At 41.0% G+C, this 19,961-nt stretch overlaps 1 protein-coding gene across 3 annotated transcripts in view; it reads right to left on the bottom strand.

The window, feature by feature from the left end:
* Window positions 1-16,256, bottom strand: part of LOC124151493 — a 46,292-nt gene extending 30,036 nt beyond the window's left edge. Inside the window, exon 1 of one of the 3 annotated variants that reach the window (XM_046523993.2) lies at window positions 15,634-16,256. The gene's annotated coding sequence lies outside the window, so the exon portion shown is untranslated. Of the gene's footprint in view, window positions 1-9,103; window positions 9,437-11,631; window positions 11,729-15,633 lie in introns of those variants that run through there. The other 2 variants (XM_046523997.2, XM_046523995.2) reach the window with 2 other exon arrangements.
* Window positions 16,257-19,961: the final 3,705 nt, after the last annotated feature.

Below are 19,961 nucleotides of genomic sequence, written 5' to 3'. Positions count from 1 at the left end.
AGTGACATGTTGTATGACATATAAGTGACATTGTATGACATATAGGTGACATGTTGTATGATATATAAGTGACATGTTGTATGACATATAAGTGACATATTGTATGACATATAAGTGGCATGCTGTATGACATATAGGTGACATGTTGTATGACATATAAGTGACATGTTGTATAATATATAAGTGACATGTTGCATGACATATCCGTTGTATATCTATGAGTTGCATGGCGTACCTGTGTGAGTTGTATTGAAGAACAATCCTTCCTTTATCGACATGACATGACTGTTATATTCTCTCTGTAAGACCAAACGTGTCTATTTCTGTCTTAAGAACAGTGATCGATTGATGGCATTTGGTTGATATTAACATTTCATCAGTGTTGTCGTAACATGCGACCGTCGACATGAAGCACATTTCATGCATATCGTGTGTTGTGCTTACGTCGTCAGGAACAGCATCCTGTAATGAACTGACGCACGGGTGATCGATATGCGCATGACAGGCCGCGTGCGTGTCGTCTTACATAGGCACAGTCCTTGTTGTACTTGTTAAGACGATATCTTCATGATACTCTCTTTACATATAATGTCAACATCAAATAATAAGTGTCTCTTATAGATGCCAGTGGGCGTTTGTTTGTTTGTTTGTTTGTTTGTTTGTTTAACGCCGCACTCAGCAATATTCCAGCTATATGACGGCGGTCTGTAAATAATCGAGTCTGGACCAGAAAATCCAGTGATTGATATTATGAGTGTTGATCCACGCACCGGATACGATGACATGACCACCCGATCCCGTTAGTCGTGTCTTACGACAAGCATAGTCGCCTTTTTCGGCAAGCATGGGTTGCTGAAGACCTATTCTAACCGGATCTTCACGGATGGAAATTATATAAATGGATACTGGATAATCAGTGATGACACCAGGTGTTCGCGAAAAGGGTAAGCATGTCCTGTCCTACCCTACCCAATTCATATATAGTTTTGTGTCGCTGCAAAGCACTTTGTCCAGTTACGATTGGCACGTGAAGATCCGGGGTCCATACCGCTGAAGACCTATTCTACCCCGGATCTTCACGAGTCGCATATGCTTGTCGTAATAGGTGACTAAAATGGTTTATCGGTCATTAATTACCCGACGGATTGGGACGGTTCTCATGATATCGACCACTGGTTTATCTTGTTCAGGCTTGATTCAAACGGCGTTAAACAACATTCACTCGGTCACATGATAGGTCCCTGTAAAAACCTTCAGTTTCGTACTTTTTCTTTCTCCAATATTTGTTTTCGTTTATCCGGACAATTTCGAGTAAGAAATTAAAGGAATAAAGAAACCTCGTTTATCCAGTCAATTCTGATCATTTTAATTGCTAATGCTTACACAGCTAGTGATATATTTTGACCTACATACATGCAGTTTGTAAAGGTGAAGGCCGGTAGTAGATATGTGTGATAAAACTTACCAATGCAAAGTGGTTCGCGATGTAAGCGATATTTTTAATGAAGCCTTTGAAGTCAGTTGTAATTGACAAGGCCAAGGTTGTCTTGACGATCTTGCGGGACATGTTCCTCGCCTTACACAGTCGTCAATACATCACACGTGGAAGTCAGCTGCACATTGAAAATCCTGCTAACTTATATGATGGAGTAGATCTCCAATGAATAATGCACGCACGTGATACGGTGTACCGTTAGAGCCTTTCATAAACAAACAACGCAATTAGATGGTGTTAAAGTCTCAGCCGTTACATCCTCAATAATCCAATGTGTATTATATCGTCATTCTATCGTGTACTCTGGAAAAATCACTACCATAACATCGTTTTTACTCCGATTAGAAGGATAACACTGCGCTACACTTGTTCATTGTTCAAATACTTGGTATTGACATGATCCCCTACTTTTTTTAAAGAGTATATAAATTCATCATGTAGACTACATATTGTACATTTATATTCACATTCGTGTTGATGGAACACTACTACTGCTACTGCTCCTTTCATTAATGATATTATGGTTAGAACGTCATCATTGACTGAAAGTTCACTGGGTACCTGGCGACAAACACGTGTTCATTCGTGATAAAATATAGTTTATCTCTTATGATGAGTGAGTGGCTCTTGACTTCTCCTCATATCAGCAATATACCGGGTATAGGACAGTGTTTATTATACCTGGTATATGGGTGTTTATTATACCGGGTAAATGGGTGTTTATTATACCGGGGATAGGACTGTTTTTTATACCGGGTATAGGACAGTGTTTATTATACTGGGTATATGACAGTGTTTATTACACGGGGAATATTACAGTGTTTATTATACCGGGTATATGATAGTGTTTATTACACCGGGTATATGGGTGTTTATTACACCGGGTATATGACAGTGTTTATTATACTGGGTATATGACAGTGTTTATTACACCGGTTATATGACAGTGTTTATTATACGGGTATAGGAAAGGTGTTTATTATACCTGGAAAAATAAAGTTTATTATACCGGGTATATGAGTGTTTATTACATCGGGTATATGACAGTCTTTATTATACCGGGTATAGGACAGTGTTTATTATACGGGTATAGGACAGTGTTTATTGTACCTGGAAAATGAAAGTGTTTATTATACCGGGTATATGGGTGTTTATTATACTGGGTATATGACAGTGTTTATTACACCAGAATATGGGTGTTTATTACACCGGGTATATGACAGTGTTTATTATACTGGGTATATGACAGTGTTTATTACACCGGGTATATGACAGTGTTTATTATACGGGTATAGGGCCGTGTTTATTATACCTGGAAAATGAAAGTTTATTATACCGGGTATATGGGTGTTTATTACATCGGGTATATGACAGTGTTTATTATACCGGGTATATGACAGTGTTTATTATACCTGGAAAATGAAAGTGTTTATTATACCGGGTATATGGGTGTTTATTATACCGGGTATAGGACAGTGTTTAGTATACTTGGTATAGCATGGTATTTAAGTGGAGCATTAGTGTTTTACAATTTGAAAATGATTTATTAAAGTTGAATGAAATAAAGTCTATAGTCGTGTTTGCATATTTTCTGCAATTAAGCCTACGTCTTAATATTGAGTGAGTGAGTATGGTTTTACGCCGCTTTTAGCAACATTCTAGCAATATCATGGCGGGGAACACCAAAAATGGACTTCACACATTGTATCCATGTCGGGAATCGCACCCGGGTCTTCGGCGTGACGAGCGAACGCTTTAACCACCCGGCCGCCCCCTTAATTTTGGATGAAATGTTCGTCCTGAAATGTGATATTGAGCCCTGGGTTTAAATACGCGCATCCCCGGTACATTGTAGCCATACAATCCTCATTGTGCGCGGCCCTGACACACATGAACATGAATTACTGGGGATCTTTTCTGGCCGGAATTCCCACAGACTTTGCACGCCAACTAAACAATCAACAAAAGTGGCGTCGTTAAGATGAAGTGCCCATAAATCACAGGCTTAAAAAGTAAAGGTTTTTTTCTTTTTCATTGAGTATGCATAGTAGGTCTTGAAATGACTGATATGAAGCTCAAATCTATATATTATTTTGTGTGTAAGACAAAATATAATATATAATTCAGCATTATGTATATCAGTCTCTTGTAGCCATTATAGCCATGTGGTAGCTGAGTCAAGGAAGGTCAAGGTGACCTGGGTTTCACGTCTCCCACATAGCCTCGCTCTCGTTCAGTGCACACAGCTCAATCATACATGCTGAGTCTTTGCACATCGTCTTGACATGTCAAAATGGTTTTCACGCTAATGGCGCTGCGATTAGGTTTTATTGGCGAAGTAATGCGTCGTTCATATTCCTTTGAAAATAGTTCTATTATTATATAACGTCGGTTCTCTATAGCCCTCGGCGTCATTGCCGGCAACGTCAATGAAGTAACCCAGTTTCCCGTGTTAGGGACATTGTCTTCCAAAGTAGAGCATGGCAATTTAGCGCAGTGGTATTGTCAGAGGAGGGTTGTTTCATATTCATAGTCATGAGGTTTGAGTACTGGTAGAATGTCCATTATTCCGTAACGGGTTTCATGCAATGCTGTTTACAAAACCAAACATAAAATACATTGCATAAGTTAAAAAGCCTCCTTTCAAGCCGTGCTGGGCTGTTTGCAAGTGTCCAAAATGTGGAACGGATTTCAAATTGTCCGGGGAAGCAAATTCGACCGTAAGTCCAAATTTATAAAGTTACACATTCAGCTGAAAGATCTGATCTGACGATCTGAAAGATCTGTTTGTTCTGTAAATGAACCGATCGTTTGTAGAGCCCATGCTAAATTCCATGAATAGATATGGAACGGAGAAAATAAGTAAGATAATGATATTTTACGTCGCATTTACGAAACATTCCATACGTATGACGACAGCACACGCTAGGAATTCCCACGCTACCAATCTTACAGAGGTATGAATTTGGTGTAATGTTCAACGTCCTCGAGAGAGAGGGGTATTTTACCAGAACAGGGGATAATATATAAATATATAATATAAATATATAAAAATATAATATAAATTCATATGAGTGTGTGACCTTATGTTTAATGTCGCTTTCAACCAAAATTAAATTGTAACATAGTGAATAGTATAATAAAACCTATACTAGAGTGCCGGGCGAAAAAAGTATACGCTTGAGAATTGGATTTGACCAAAAGAAATTCAAACGTTATATGGGGGGCACGGGTGGCCAAGTCGTCTAAGGCGTCGCGATACGCTGTGCAGAGTTGCGTCCCTTGGGCACGCCAGAAACCTATGATTGTGGGTTCGAATCCCGGTTCACCCCGATTATGTTTCTAGGTTTGTCAGCACCATACCCGTGCTCGTGGGTTTCACCGAAGCGGTTAACGTCTGAGACCTGCATCACATCGGGCTTTCCTCCAACATTAAGCTGACACGCCGCGATATAACTGGAATACTGTTAAAAGCGGTGTTAAACCCAACTCACTCACTCAAACGTTATATTATCAAGGTAAATAGGCTGAAACAAAACAGTCGCCGAAACACACAAAAAATTAAGGTCCAAAACACATGTAAGATACCCGTGTCAAATCCATTACTATCGAATAACCTTTTCTTGTTTGTTTCAATTTTAGCCACCTTCAAACATACGTGTATACTTTCTTTTGCTCTGCAGTCTAAGGCGCCGCAATTCGCTGTGCAGAGTTGCGTCCCTTGGGCACGCCAGAAACCTATGATTGTGGGTTCGAATCCCGGTTCGCCCCGATTATGTTTCTAGGTTTGTCAGCACCATACCTGTGCTCGTGGGTTTCACCGAAGTGGTAAACGTCTGAGACCTGCATCATTTCTGGCTTTCCTCCCATATTAAGCTGACACGCCGCGATATAACTGGAATACTGTTAAAAGCGGCGTTAAACACACCTCGCTCATTATTTTCTTTTGTAAGAGCACCCTGTTTTCTATTGTGGGCGCCAATAGCTATTGGTTGTAAGTTGATATGTAGCTTGAATACTCATTATACTGCCCAACACTGACCCAACACTGACCCAACACTGACCCAACAATGACCCAAAACTGACACAACACAGACCCGACACTGATCCAAATGGCAGGATGTACTACAACATTGGACGTACAATAACACGCTTGTAGAGTGTTAGTCCTTCTGAAAACATTCTCTGTTAGTTCATACTATATGCGACATAAGTCAGACCTTTATGACGGGTTCCAATGACAACGGTTACTTCATGCAACACTAACATACACTATAAAGTGTAATTACAATAAGAAAGTTAAACACGGTACTTAAAACTTATCCCCTCTATAAACAGCACACACAGAGTTATGTAACATTCTCATGGCACGACGGACGGCGACAAGCGCTTGTTTACTCGTAAATAGTTACACCATGGAAGAACTGCTTCACCTCCGTGAAAGTATTGTGCATGACTCTCAAGAAACTGTTGAGCCTAGTACATTTCCGAAGAAAACAGAGTTGCTATTTGCTTAGGTTTACAGGTGCATGCATGTGTTTGGATTTAGATTGAGTTTTACTGTTCAAAATATCTTCAACATAAACATACAAATAGTAAGTGAGTTGGGTTTAACGCCGCTTTTAACAGTATTCCAGTTATATCACGGCGTGTCAGCTTGCTGTGGGAGGAAAGTGATGCCGATCTCAGACGTTTACCACATTGGTAAAACCCAAGCTCGGGTATGCAGCTGACAAACCTAGAAACATAATCGGGGCGAACCAGGATTCGAACCCACAATCATAGGTTTCTGGCGTGCCCAAGGGACGCAACTCTGCAAAGCGAATCGCGGCGCCTTAGACGACTGGGTCACCCGTGCCCTCGAAATCCCCTAATAAGGTAATGAGCAATGAAAATTGTAATAAGATAAAATGAAATTAATTTGAAACTTAATGTGAAGTTGCTGTTTAATTAGCGTATGTTTACAATGTCAGTGGATAACTCTCAACTACTTCTAATCTATTCTTCACTATACTGTTCTAGTTCATTTTTTTCTGTCACTTAGAGAGAGATATTAATTTACAACTTGAACCTATGAACGCCAGAAGCCAACTCACTGAACAATGCAGGGAATGTAATACACACATCTACCTCACTGATACACAGGGTAGACTGGGCCACCCGTGCCCCCAAATAATACAAATATTAACAATTTCTCATATCGTCTCATAGAACTCCCCACGTCTTACGAAATACGGTTGGCGTATTAAGAAACCATACTAAATATATGCTTTTACACTGACATCTAAAGGAAGGGTTTAAGCATGTTAATATTTATATGGCATGTACAAGATCTATTTTATAGTAGCCTGTGATAAAAATTTATAAAACTCATAATTAAGATAATCTATTGCAACATTCCATCCGTATCAACACATACAGAAAGTTGGAATTCAAACCCAATTCATCCTGAAACGTCAAATGCATGTCGTTTATAATGGGGGACAAATATCGACCTAAGCAAACTATTGAGCTGCCACAAAGTTGCATAGAAAGCTGCACTAACTACGAACAAAGGATGTTTGGTTCGCATTCCGCTGGGAGTAGTTGAGAGACAATGACGCGCAGTTATAAACTTGCTGCACTGACATTTTTATATTGATTGTCTAAAAACTTAAGTATCTGTAGTCTAAGAAAGAGTGTTTTATGTTTGTGTAAGTTATAAAACATTCATTATTAAGTCAACGTTGTCGCAGAAGATTCTTTAAAAAAATTATTTTGCAGACTGTTGAAACAAAACAAAATGGCTTTCCATTAAAAATACATTGTTGCAAAAAAACATTATTTAGACTCCAATCGGTCCTTTAGTACATTTTTAGCACATGTATATAAGAAGCATCTCCAACCATATAATTATCTAAAGCTCTTATTGGTGGTATCATCTGAGGTCAGTCGTGATATGCATGGTTGTAACTGATTGTTTCAATATTATTATTTTTTAGGGTCACACATGCACACATCAAGTTTTCCCAACACAGAAAGGACCGTGAACTTTGACATGCTCGTGTACCTTCACGTTTGCCATACATTGTATCTGTCAGCTAAACATGGTCATAAAATTGTCTTGTTTGTTTACACCACAAATATTGATTGACATCTGTGAAATAGGTTATCAGTAATAACTCTCTATGGTACACAGATACTTACCACGGTAAATCGATCAAAGTGTTCGATTAATTGATATAAACCTCTCAAGAAAATAACGCAGCTTAGTAAAACCACTTCCTCGGCAAAGTAAATTAGGCTTTAATCCCATGGAGATATGAAGCTCCTTATATATGAGATTCGGGGATCGCCGAGTGACAGCCTGCTGGTTAAGTATTGGTTTACAACAATAATATCAAGAAAAGACCCTTTTTATATATCCAACAGATAATCTCCAGAGTCGATAGTACGAGTCCTACTAAATCATGAGCATGTGTTTATGAATCACTATCAAATAGTGATGAAACCAGTAGTTCGCGAAAAGGTGAGCGTATCCTGCACCACCGGTGGCGCCCGTCACAAACACATGCAAAGGCAAGTAAATTGTTCACCTGAAACAAGCGAAACCCCCGTTATTTCGTATGCGTGCTTTTTTGGATGTCTATTAAAACACATAACCACGAGTCAGCGAACGGTATGTCCGGATAAGCGAGGATTCGGTGTAATATAGCAAAATAGCAAATATATTGGGTATAGTCACAACAAAAGATTGTGTTTTGATGAATGGCGTGGGAGGAAATAGAGTGAGTGAGTGGCGATGTGAGTGAGTGAGTTCTTTTTTTCTAAAAATGTGCTGTGAAAAGAAATCGTCTGTCTCGTCTTTTCAGCTACATTCATTTTCTTGTCTGACTTGAAGCAGTGAATATTTATATTCTGTTTCTAACAAAAATCCAAAGACCATACATCACCTCCTACCCCAACACCCGCCCGCCCGCACACCCACCCACCCCAAGTCTCAACCCGAAAAATGGCCTGTCCCCATGATTACACTAGAGACGAACCGTAAAGATCCGGGGTAGAATAGGTCTTCAGCAACCCATGCTTGCCTTAAAAGGCGACTACATGTCGTAATAGGAGACTAACGGGATCGGGTGGTCAGACTCCCTGACTTGGTTGATGCACGTCATCGTATCCCAATTGCGTGATTCGATGCTCGTGATGTCAATCACTGGATTGTCTTGTCCAGATTCGATTATTTACAGACCGCTGTCATTTAGCTGAAATATTGCTGAGTGCGGCGTTAAACAACAAACAAACAAATAAAATCTACAAAACCTGACTGACATGGTTAGTCAAGGAGAGGAGCCAGATCATCGACATGTGTAAGTGACAATGTGTAAGTGACAGAACGGGTCATCGCACCCGGGAACATTGGCCACTCGGTCCCGGTGTACTTTGTGTCATATTATAATCAACCTGTACCCTTTCGACATATTGCTCTGTGCGGCGTTAAAAAACAAACAAACAACACTAGCGACCATACGGTCCGACTAGACATATTCGTATGTCTGTCCCAAGAGTTAAAATACAAAGAAAGCGACAATCTCTGCAAGGTGATAACTAGACTACAATTTCTCAACTTACCAACACTAGGGTAGGGTAGATACTGTTCACATCCAACCCGACAGTTGCCAGAACACACTGCTCACATGTACGTCTTTCTACCTAGCAGTCGTGCAACACTCACGCCCAGAGTGACTTGTCCAACTGTGCAACGCGGGCACATTTACATTCATGAATGATTGAGGGGGAAGATAGTTCACTTCGTCAAATATTCATCTTGTTGCTAGTCTTGCTAAACATCCATTCTAAACATGTCCATACGTAAATGATGAATTCCCCACTGAAGTTCAAATTTTATACAGGAGACAGCTTCCATTAGTTTACCGCTGCGGGGAATGTAAGCTCCCTCACACTGACTTTAAAACTGGCTTCTGTTGGGGTATGGGCTTACGGCAAGCCTCTCTCCTGTGGACGTGTGTTGCCAGGTCAGCCTCATTGATAGTACAGTAAAATACGGTTATAACGAACACGCTTATAACGAACTGACGGATATAACGAACTTACTTTTTTGGTCCCGACTATTTGCTGTACTTATCCTGCATATATGCTTATAACGAGCTACGGTTATAACGAACTAAAAGTAGTAGTCCCTTTGAGTTCGTTATAACCGTAGTTTACTGTACTTTATTATTATGTTTATCTGGGTAATTCATTCATGATTGTTGGGTGTCCTTCCCGTCAATCTCACACGCCGTCCTATGACAGACACACTGTACAAAGTAGCGTTAAACCCCACCCATATCCTCGCTCTACATAGTTGAAAGTCCAGACACGCAAATAGTTCATTTTTTTCATTACAGTTCAATATGGACATAAAAAAACATAGGGAAGTATATTATTTAATCCTTAAAAGTTTTTTTTGGCATTTTCTTTCCTTTTCAGTATATGTAAACATAGTGCGAAATTTAGTAGGCTTACTTTTTATCGTTTATTTTAATGCATTTAGTTCGACAAGGAGCGGTAAGGATAACAGCGTCTTTATTATATATACACGTTTCAGGGCCTGATGTAGGGCAAGACGCAGCCCTGAAACGTGTATATATAATAACGACGTTGTTATCCATAACATTCCTTGTCGTTGGTTGGTTTGTTGTTTAACGCCGCACTCAGCAATATTCCAGCTATATGACAGCGGTCGGTAAATGATCGAGTCTGGACCAGACAATCCAGTGATTAATATCATGAGCATCGATCCACGCAACTGGGATACGATGACATGCATCAACCAAGTCAGCGAACCTGACCACCCGATCCCGTTAGTCGCCTTTTACGACAAGCATAGTCGCCTTTTACGGCAAGCATTGGTTGCTGAAGACCTATTCTACCCCGGATCTTATCGGGGAGAAATATATTTGTAACCTAGCTATAGTTAAGAAGTGTTTGTAAATATCCGTCTCTGACATGCACAGACACTATTGAACCATAGCGGCAACAGGTTCTTTTCACACTGGCATGGTCTATATCAGTGAATCGGGCATTCTTTGAGGAACAAGCACAACCTGTTGATTACCTACAAGCTGACCTCGTTCTCGGTGCCAGTACACAATGGGGTAGTATCTTGGTAGAAATCAGGATATTTGTGAGAATGTGATTACACATGAATGTACCCGGATGCCCCCCAACAACTCCTGCATATTTCGCATTGTTCAAGTTTGTGGGTGTTGACGTTGCAATGTCTCCGAACATATGTACAGAATATAAAAACAGACACAAGAAAACGGTTGTCATTGTATTAATGTAGGGTATTATTTACCTGTATCTCCATTTTGATCGATTGTATACATTGTTTGTTAAAGTCATGGGTTTATAAGCATTTTGAATTTGGATGTAAGATGACAAGGTGTATTGTGGATGACAACTTCATGCACATACACGTTTCAGGGCTACCCCTTGCCGTGAATGACAGGATTGGAGAACATGACATAAACTTCAGGGTCAAAGAAAGCATGCACTTGAAAATTGGATTTGACCAATAAATTACAGACCCGTGAAGATCCGGGTTGGAAAAGGTCTTCAGCAAACAATGCTTGTCGTACGGGGCGACTAACGGGATCGGGTGATCAGGCTCGCTGACTTGGTTGATGCATGTCATCGTATCCCAATTGCGTGAATCGATGCTCATGATGTCAATAACTGGATTGTCTGGTCCAGACTCGATTATTTACAGACCGCTGTCATATAGCTGGGATATTGCTGAGTGCGGCGTTATTCAACAAACAATACAAAACAAACAAAAATTACAAAAACGCTTCTTGGCTGACCTGTTGTAAAATACTCGTCGATATGATCATACCTATCAAATATATCCCCATCGAATAACCATTTCTCGTTTCATTTCTAGCCGCCATCAAACATGACTGTATACATTCTTCTGTCCGGGAGTTTAAATATGATATTTAAAAACATCATACCACGGAAATCTGAAGATATTTTTATAAAAGTGAAATGTCAGCTGAATAAACTTATAGTGCTCCGGCTCTTATCGTCACGCAGTTATGCATAATTAATAAAATGATAACATTATGTTTTCACACAACATTAATACTTACACTTATCGTACTTGTTCTAACCCCGGAAAAAGCAGCGAGAAGATAGCAGAAATGTCTTAGAGGATCCACAATCATACATAATGAACGACCAGAACCTAATATCCTTCATTTGGTAAACATATATGCTATCAAACGAGTGATGAGCTGTTTGTTTTTACGTCAGATTACCGTAACCACGCGAGCAGCACAACTGGACCCGGATTTGACGTGTTCGGAGTTAATATTAGTCTCCATCGTGACAACGATCATGACAAAGAGAATATCACGGTGCTACAGTAGTTGTTTTTTTACATTTACGAACCTCATCAGCAGACATTTGAGTCAATCCGTGTGCTTTTAAGCTATCGGTAACCTGATATCCATGACAGGAATCTGGTGTTATTTTTCATCGCAGCAATAATCAGGAGTTACATGTTATATCATTTCTCCCTTGCACCCAATTGAACCTCAGAACAAAATGCCAATTTTATAAGCAACGATCATTTGGTGTGTGTGTGTGTGTGTGTGTGTGTGTGTGTGTGTGTGTGTGTGTGTGTGTGTGTGTTTATAAAGACATACACCCACCCATCAACCAATGATTTGGTAGAGTGGTTGGTTGGTTGGTTGGATTGTTGTTTAACGCCCCACTCAGCAATATTCCAGCTATATGACGGCGGTCTGTAAATAATCGAGTCTGGACCAGAGAATCCAGTGATTGATATCATGAGCATCGATCAACGCCATTTGGATCGATGACATGCATCAACCAAGTCAGCAACCCTGTCCACCCGATCCCGTTAGTCGCCTTTTACGACAAGCATAGTCGCCTTTTAAGGCAAGCATGGGTTGCTGAAGACCTATTCTACCCCGGTATCTTCACGGATCTATGGTAGAGTGGAGCCACATTGGTTTTAACCTGTTCCTAGTGTTACTTAAACAATACCTGTTCTAACTAATATCATTATAATATTTTCGACCTCAATTTATTATTTGTAATGCATTTCAGCTTACACATGCCCTGGCTCTTCCGTTTAAATCGAAATTCTCATGTTGTTCATTGTGTGACTTCTATCTCAACGTGCCGCCTCCGTGGTCTTGTGGTAGAGCGTCCGCCCGGAGAGCGGAAGATCCGGGGTTCGATCCCCGGCCGCGTCATACCAAAAGACGTTTAAAGATGGTACTTGTTGTTACCCTGTCTGGCGCTCGACATTAAGGGGCTAAAACAAGGACTGGTCGGCTCGGAGTCAGTATACTGTGTCTGAGTGTGGTATTCATGTTAAACTGCGGCATGGTATCTCAGTGAGCTAGCACTATAAATCGGCATCAGTCCGGACTAGTACAAGCAGCCACACACACACACGTACATGCACGTCGCTATATAAGTGCAATAATCTTAGACGCGACGTTAAACCCAATTTCACCTCACCTCACCTCTATCTCAACGTGATGAAAGCTTACTCTATATATTTATGTTAACAATGATATTCGTTTTGTCCTCCTGGTTTTTCATTATCATTTACGCTGTGATGTTTATTTACATAGTGACTCACTTACGATCCTTCTATTTGTTACATACGCCGTTGTGTAGCATCAGTATTTGATAGGATTCATAAATATATATTGTCAATGCAAGAGATTAACCAGTCTTGATTATCCGCCGAAGCAGATTCCATTTAGCGTAAGGGATGAGCTGGCCGTGATAATTGTATCAATGGGCCAATGAAAACCAGGGATGACACCAGGTGTCAAAGGTCAAAGATACTAGGTGTCAGAATAACCACATGCTCATGACATAGTCGGATCCTATAAGGACTCGACCCGTGAAGATCCGTGGTAGAATAGGTCTTCAGCAACCAATACTTGCCGTACAAGGCGACCATGCTTATCGTCAAAGGCGACTAACGGGATCGGGTGGTCAGGCTCGCTGACTTGGTTGATGTATGTCATCGTATCGCAATTGCGTGGATCGATGCTCATAATATCAATCACTGTATTGTCTGGTCCAGAATCGATAATTTACAGACCGCCGTCATAAAGCTGGAATATTGCTGAGTGCGGCGTTAAACAACCAACCAACCAACCAACCTATAAGGACTCGACTTTTAATCAAGATTGTTATGATTATGGAAATACTATTTTCTCTCTTTAATTTTATTCACTCATCTTAACACATATAAGACAGGGTCATGGTGGACTGTACGGCTAATTGCGTTCCTGTTATGAGGCTGTTAGGGTAGAATTAGCCAGGAACCAGCAGTTAACACCAGATTGTTTAGAGCATCTTCATGTGTGTCTCCATCTCTATCATCACTGTATCACGTTACATTGTGCTAAATAATTACATAGTGACATACAACATGATGACAAGCTGAAGTTAGAGAAACGGTCATTGATTTCAACACCAGGTAGGTCGGGTTCACGGATGGCTGCTGAAATCTGGCTGGGGAAATTCTTGCACCAGCACATGTGTCTTCAGATGGCTGAACAATCTACGGTAGATTGTCATCCTTACGAGCAGGTAAGAGTGAGTGAGTGAGTATGGTTTTACGCCGCTTTTAGCAATATTCCAGCAATATCACGGCGGGGGACACAAGAAATGGGCTTCACACATTGTACCCATGTCGGGAATCGAACCCGGGTCTTCGGCATGACGAGCGAACGCTTTAACCACTAGGCTACCCGACCGCCCCCGAGCAGGTAAGAGTACGAATGAATGAATGAATGAATGAATGAATGAATGAATGAATGAATTAATTAATTAATTGAATTAATTAAGTGTTAACGTTGAAATGAGTTCAATGTTCCAAACTTTAACATTGTCTGTATGTAATTAGAGTCATCATTAACCGGTAGACTTCACAGGCCTCATAACATTTCAGTTCGCAGGTAGAGAGAGTGGTACCTTATCTAACACACTATCACCATGTGTGCTGAATTCTATACGACCCCAGCTGCAGCAATTATATGTGCTGCCTCATATGATCATAATAAGTATTCAGTTAAATCAACAAATACTTCCCGAGCCAACACAAATTGTCGGAAAGCCACATAGAACGTTCTTACAGCATAAAGTTGACTAAACTGTACAAATATTGACACAAGGGTAGATATTATGTATTTTCCGTCTTGATTTATTCAATCCTAAGCCATTATTTAATTTGGGGCTACTTACACTCGGAACGGTTTTTTGTATCCCTCCCCTGAAATCAATACTTTATGTGATTACGTGTTTTAACCATGACACTTCAATAGATAGAACGACAGGCTTTTCTCACTGGCGGTTTGTTGGATTTCGTTGATAGGAAAAAATGGTCCCATCGTAACATTGGTTGCTATACAGTTTTTAATTGTGTTATTGAGGAGAATGCTTACACTTACAGTTAAATGTTTATGGTTCCATGGTAAAGACGTGAATATTGGCACAAATGTCAGCTTACAATGTCCCGAGTGGCTGATTGATTTATGGGTATTAAACAATTTGACATCCTACATAGTACACTGAATTGACGTACTATGGGACCCAGTTTACCCGGAAAACTCAGTCTTGTTGACAAAGGATGTTTATTTAGTCGTTCTCGTCATAAGATAAGGTAATCCTAGTTCAGAAAACGGGATTTTCCGGATAAGTGAACGATTTAATTGGTTAAATTTTCGTTTTCAGTGATTTATACTCGGAAGGCGAAGTTTTTGGCCAACTGATGTCACATTTTAGGTCGAAGAGTTCTCTCAAAAACAGGAACAAAGTAATGTTATGTGGCTGGGACAACCTTATCCGAACCATTCCTCAAAGTAAAGTATTTTATCAACGTTTTCGACCTTAAAACAGGAACGATTAAGTATTATTATGTTTATTTAAATCTATGTATGAGCAAATATAAGAAGCAAATACCAAAGATAAGTGGTCCAAACAATTTTCACAAGTTATGGCTCTCTATAATGCTATGGTTGTGTTTAAATGTTGGACTAGAGAAATATTGTTTTTGACAAAGACGTGCAGTTATAGTGTTGATAAACATCTCTTACCTTCCTTCAAATCAATCCTCACTCGGTGTTTTATTTCTTCACTTCAACAGGTGTCCGAGTGCGCTCTAAATTCTTCACTTAAGGTAGTGACATTTACCTAAATACAATCCAACACCTGCAAACAAGTCCACTGATTGCTAAGCAGAAGTCAGTAGCTCTATCGCCCGTATCCTAGCATAAAAAGTCAAGGGCGGAGCACTCTCAGTGATCGCCTTGTCGCACACCGAATCAGAAATCTTGAGACATACTATCAAGATCGGTCCAATACAGGTAACCACTGGTCAGCGAATATCCCCTTATTGACCAACATAAGTGGACTCAGTCCAGTGTTCGGACGGTTGTGAGTATTTCGCTGCGTCTTATCCGAACAAAGATTTATGGAGTCCCTTATAGAAATACTGAATTGTATCTGCGTGAAAATCTCATTATTAGTCTGCCGCTGTTGACAGTGGTTTTCTGTGTACGCTGCCCCGGGACGAGATAACACTTTCAATGAAATCAATGCCGAGTCGGTTTTACATGCATGTTGATCTTTGTAGGTCGTCAAGCCTGTTTGAATGGTTTACACCGCCGTGCCAGGACCGCTCCAATTACCAATGTATTGCACACCATAATCCGTGGTTAAAGATTGCTTAGCTCGCGACTGTCTCGGTATAAAACATTCTACAGCTTTTACGATCAATGAATGCTTCCAGTATTTGTTTTTAAATATTCATGTGAATTTTTATTTTTTGTACCATGGTTCTAAGATGTTTTAAAAGCCATGGCGCGCAATAACGGGGTTGATCAGCCGTGACGTTTTTCAGATCAATTCAGTGGTAAAAAGATGTTGACGACAATGCCTCCAAGCCGCTGCTTGTTGCAATATTGCGCTTGAGAAATTGGATCTATGATCGATTTATTTCAAAAGGTATCGAATTAAAATGCCACCAGGAAGGGGTGGAGTAACCATAGAATCGTCAGAATGCATGGAGTGGCGTACTCAATACAGTTCACTAATGTTTTCATTTGGTTTACCTTGTATGGTGGTGATTTTTGCAGTATAGCTCGGGATATGGTAACATTGGGTGAGGATGTGGTGGGTTTGGGTGGCTCTGTCTTGAGATAGGTGCGGTGAGGTGAAATGGGGTTTAACGTCGCGTCCAAGATTATTGCACTTATATAGCGACGTGCATGCACGTGTATGTGTGTGTGGCTGCTTGTACTAGTCCGGACTGATGCCGATTTATAGTGCTGGCACACTGAGATACCGCAGTTTAACATGAATACCCCACTCAGACACAGCCCCTTAATGTAGAGCGCGAGACAGGGTAACAACAAGTACCATCTTTTAACGTCTTTTGGTATGACGCGGATGGGGATCGAACCCCGGACCTTCCGCTCTCCGGGCGGACGCTCTACCATTAGACCACGGAGGCGGTCTTCTGGAGATAGTGTTACATTGTGTGGAGATATGGCAACACTTGATTAATATGATGACATTGGGTCAGGATGTGGTAGCATTGAGTCGGTATATGGTAACACTGAGTTAATACGATAAGTCTGTCTGGGGATAGTGTATTGGGTGGAGATATGGTAGCTTTGGGTGGAGATATGGTAACACTGAGTTCACACGATAACTCTGGCTGGGGATAGTGTATTGTGTGGAGATATGGTAACACTGAGTTCACACGATAACTCTGGCTGGGGATAGTGTATTGTGTGGAGATATGGTAACACTGAGTTCACACGATAACTCTGGCTGGGGATAGTGTATTGTGTGGAGATATGGTAACACTGAGTTCACACGATAACTCTGGCTGGGGATAGTGTATTGTGTGGAGATATGGTAACACTGAGTTCACACGATAACTCTGGCTGGGGATAGTGTATTGTGTGGAGATATGGTAACACTGAGTTCACACGATAACTCTGGCTGGGGATAGTGTATTGTGTGGAGATATGGTAACACTGAGTTCACACGATAACTCTGGCTGGGGATAGTGTATTGTGTGGAGATATGGTAACACTGAGTTCACACGATAACTCTGGCTGGGGATAGTGTATTGTGTGGAGATATGGTAACACTGAGTTCACACGATAACTCTGGCTGGGGATAGTGTATTGTGTGGAGATATGGTAACACTGAGTTCACACGATAACTCTGGCTGGGGATAGTGTATTGTGTGGAGATATGGTAACACTGAGTTCACACGATAACTCTGGCTGGGGATAGTGTATTGTGTGGAGATATGGTAACACTGAGTTCACACGATAACTCTGGCTGGTATTGCGGGAATTTGCTAACAGCGGCATAAAACAATACTCACTCACCCGGTGGTCCGATTTCGCGAACCGATGGAGAGAAGACCCCACTGGAGAAGTGCAGTCGTTCGAACGATCACCCTGACATTAAGCCTTGGTATCGCTACATAAACCCGGCGTGAAGGTTGACTGAGACCGCTCCACTGAGTTCTAATGTCAACTAAAGCCCCATCACCATTACAACGTTGTGGGTGGTAGCGGGGCGGAGGCGACGGCTGAGGGTCGATGGTCCGTGATCTGACTGCAGGGATATGTTTGGGCACGGTGCGGAATACACCCGGCTGGGGTTTAGCGACGAGGTGTTACAGGTTTAGGAAGTCAAGCTTCTGTAGTTTGATGTTGGATTTGCTTAATTCGTGCAGTCTCAGAAAAGAACCATGTTCAACTATAGACACCAATATCCCACACGACTAACTCAAAGAACAAGTTCATTCCTTGATCCATGCATATGTCAATGGATATGGTGACCCTGGATACAGTTACATCACTATCTTCAAAGGTTCGGGACAAGTTGTCAAACATGAAAGCAAATGTCATCTGAAGATTACTCAGAAAACAATACGTTAATGTGAAATATTGGAGATTAAAGCAAGAAAGAGATATGGTAACACTAAGTTCACGCGATAACTCTGGCTGGGGATAGTGTCACAATATGTGGAGATATGGTAACACATAATTAATCTGGTAACATCGGTTGGAGATATGGTAACACTAGATTGTGTTGCATTAAGTGGCTAGTGGGTAACACTGGATGCATATATGCTTACAGTGGGTGAACATGCGGTAAAATGGATGGTGATTTGGTAACATTGGTTGTTGAAACGGTAACATTAGCTGCAGATATGCCTACATTGTGTGTAGATATGGTAACATTGGGTGGTAAAACGGTAACATTAGGTACAGATATGCCTACATTGTGTGTAGATACGGTAACATTGGGTGCGGTACGGTGAAATTGGTTGTGATATGATAGCATTCTGTACATATGCGGTATCATAGGGGGGCGATATGGTAACATTGTGTGCAGATGTGGTAACACTGCGTGGTAATACGGTAACATTGTCTGGAGATATGCCTACATTGTGGGTAGATACGGTAACATTGGGTGGTAAAACGGGGCATCCCCATAGGAACCATCTGTGCCCCCTTCCTTGCTGAGGGGCGGTCGGGTAGCCTAGTGGTTAAAGCGTTCGCTCGTCACGCCGAAGACGCGGGTTCGATTCCTGACATGGGTTCAATTTGTGAAGCCCATTTCTGGAGTCCCCGCCATGATATTGCTGAAATGTTGCTAAAAGCGGCGTAAAACCATACTCACTCACTCACTCCAAAATTAAGACGTAGGCTTAAATGCAGAAAATACTCACTCACCTTCCTTGCTGATCTGTTTCGTAATGTAAAAGAATCGAAATTTCTGCCGGGAATTGCAAAATCCCGGGAATTGGGTCTATAATTTGACTTAAGTTTCAGGTATATCGATGATCTGATATGGTCAATTTATGGTCCAATAGCCAATTCCCTTCAACTAATTTGCCCACCTGAACTAGAAATAAACACGCAAGTGAAGGTCCCTCATCTGTTCATATTTAGGCCTATGTATAAAGACTCAGGGAGACATTAACGTATGCACAAGACTGAATGTCAATAGTCGTCAACTTTCCCTTTATTGCGAACAATTTTCCAGCAGCTCCAGCGTTTGGGGTTTACATTTTACAACCATTGAGGTACAAACGAGCTTTCTCTTTCTCCGACGATTTGGAGGGTCATACGACTCTTGCTCATTTTTTAAAAATCAAAGACATGTGGAGGACATTTTCAAATTTGACCCCACGGAGACCAAAACAATGTCCGATGCATGTCCCTATTTTGACCTGTATCATATGTTCCCGTGTTTTTTTCCGGTGAACACTTGACTTGTGTTTGCATGTGTTTGTGACGGGTGCCACCGGTGGTACAGGATACGATAACCTTTTCGCGAACACCTGGTGTCATCACTTATTAGTAATGATTGATAAACACATGCTTAT

The sequence above is a fragment of the Haliotis rufescens genome, unplaced genomic scaffold, assembly GCF_023055435.1.
Source record: "Haliotis rufescens isolate VD_foot unplaced genomic scaffold, xgHalRufe1.0.p SCAF_3, whole genome shotgun sequence".
In the NCBI taxonomy this organism is placed as follows: domain Eukaryota; kingdom Metazoa; phylum Mollusca; class Gastropoda; order Lepetellida; family Haliotidae; genus Haliotis; species Haliotis rufescens.
Note: the sequence above shows the minus strand (reverse complement) of the source record. Positions and strands in the feature narration are given on the sequence as shown.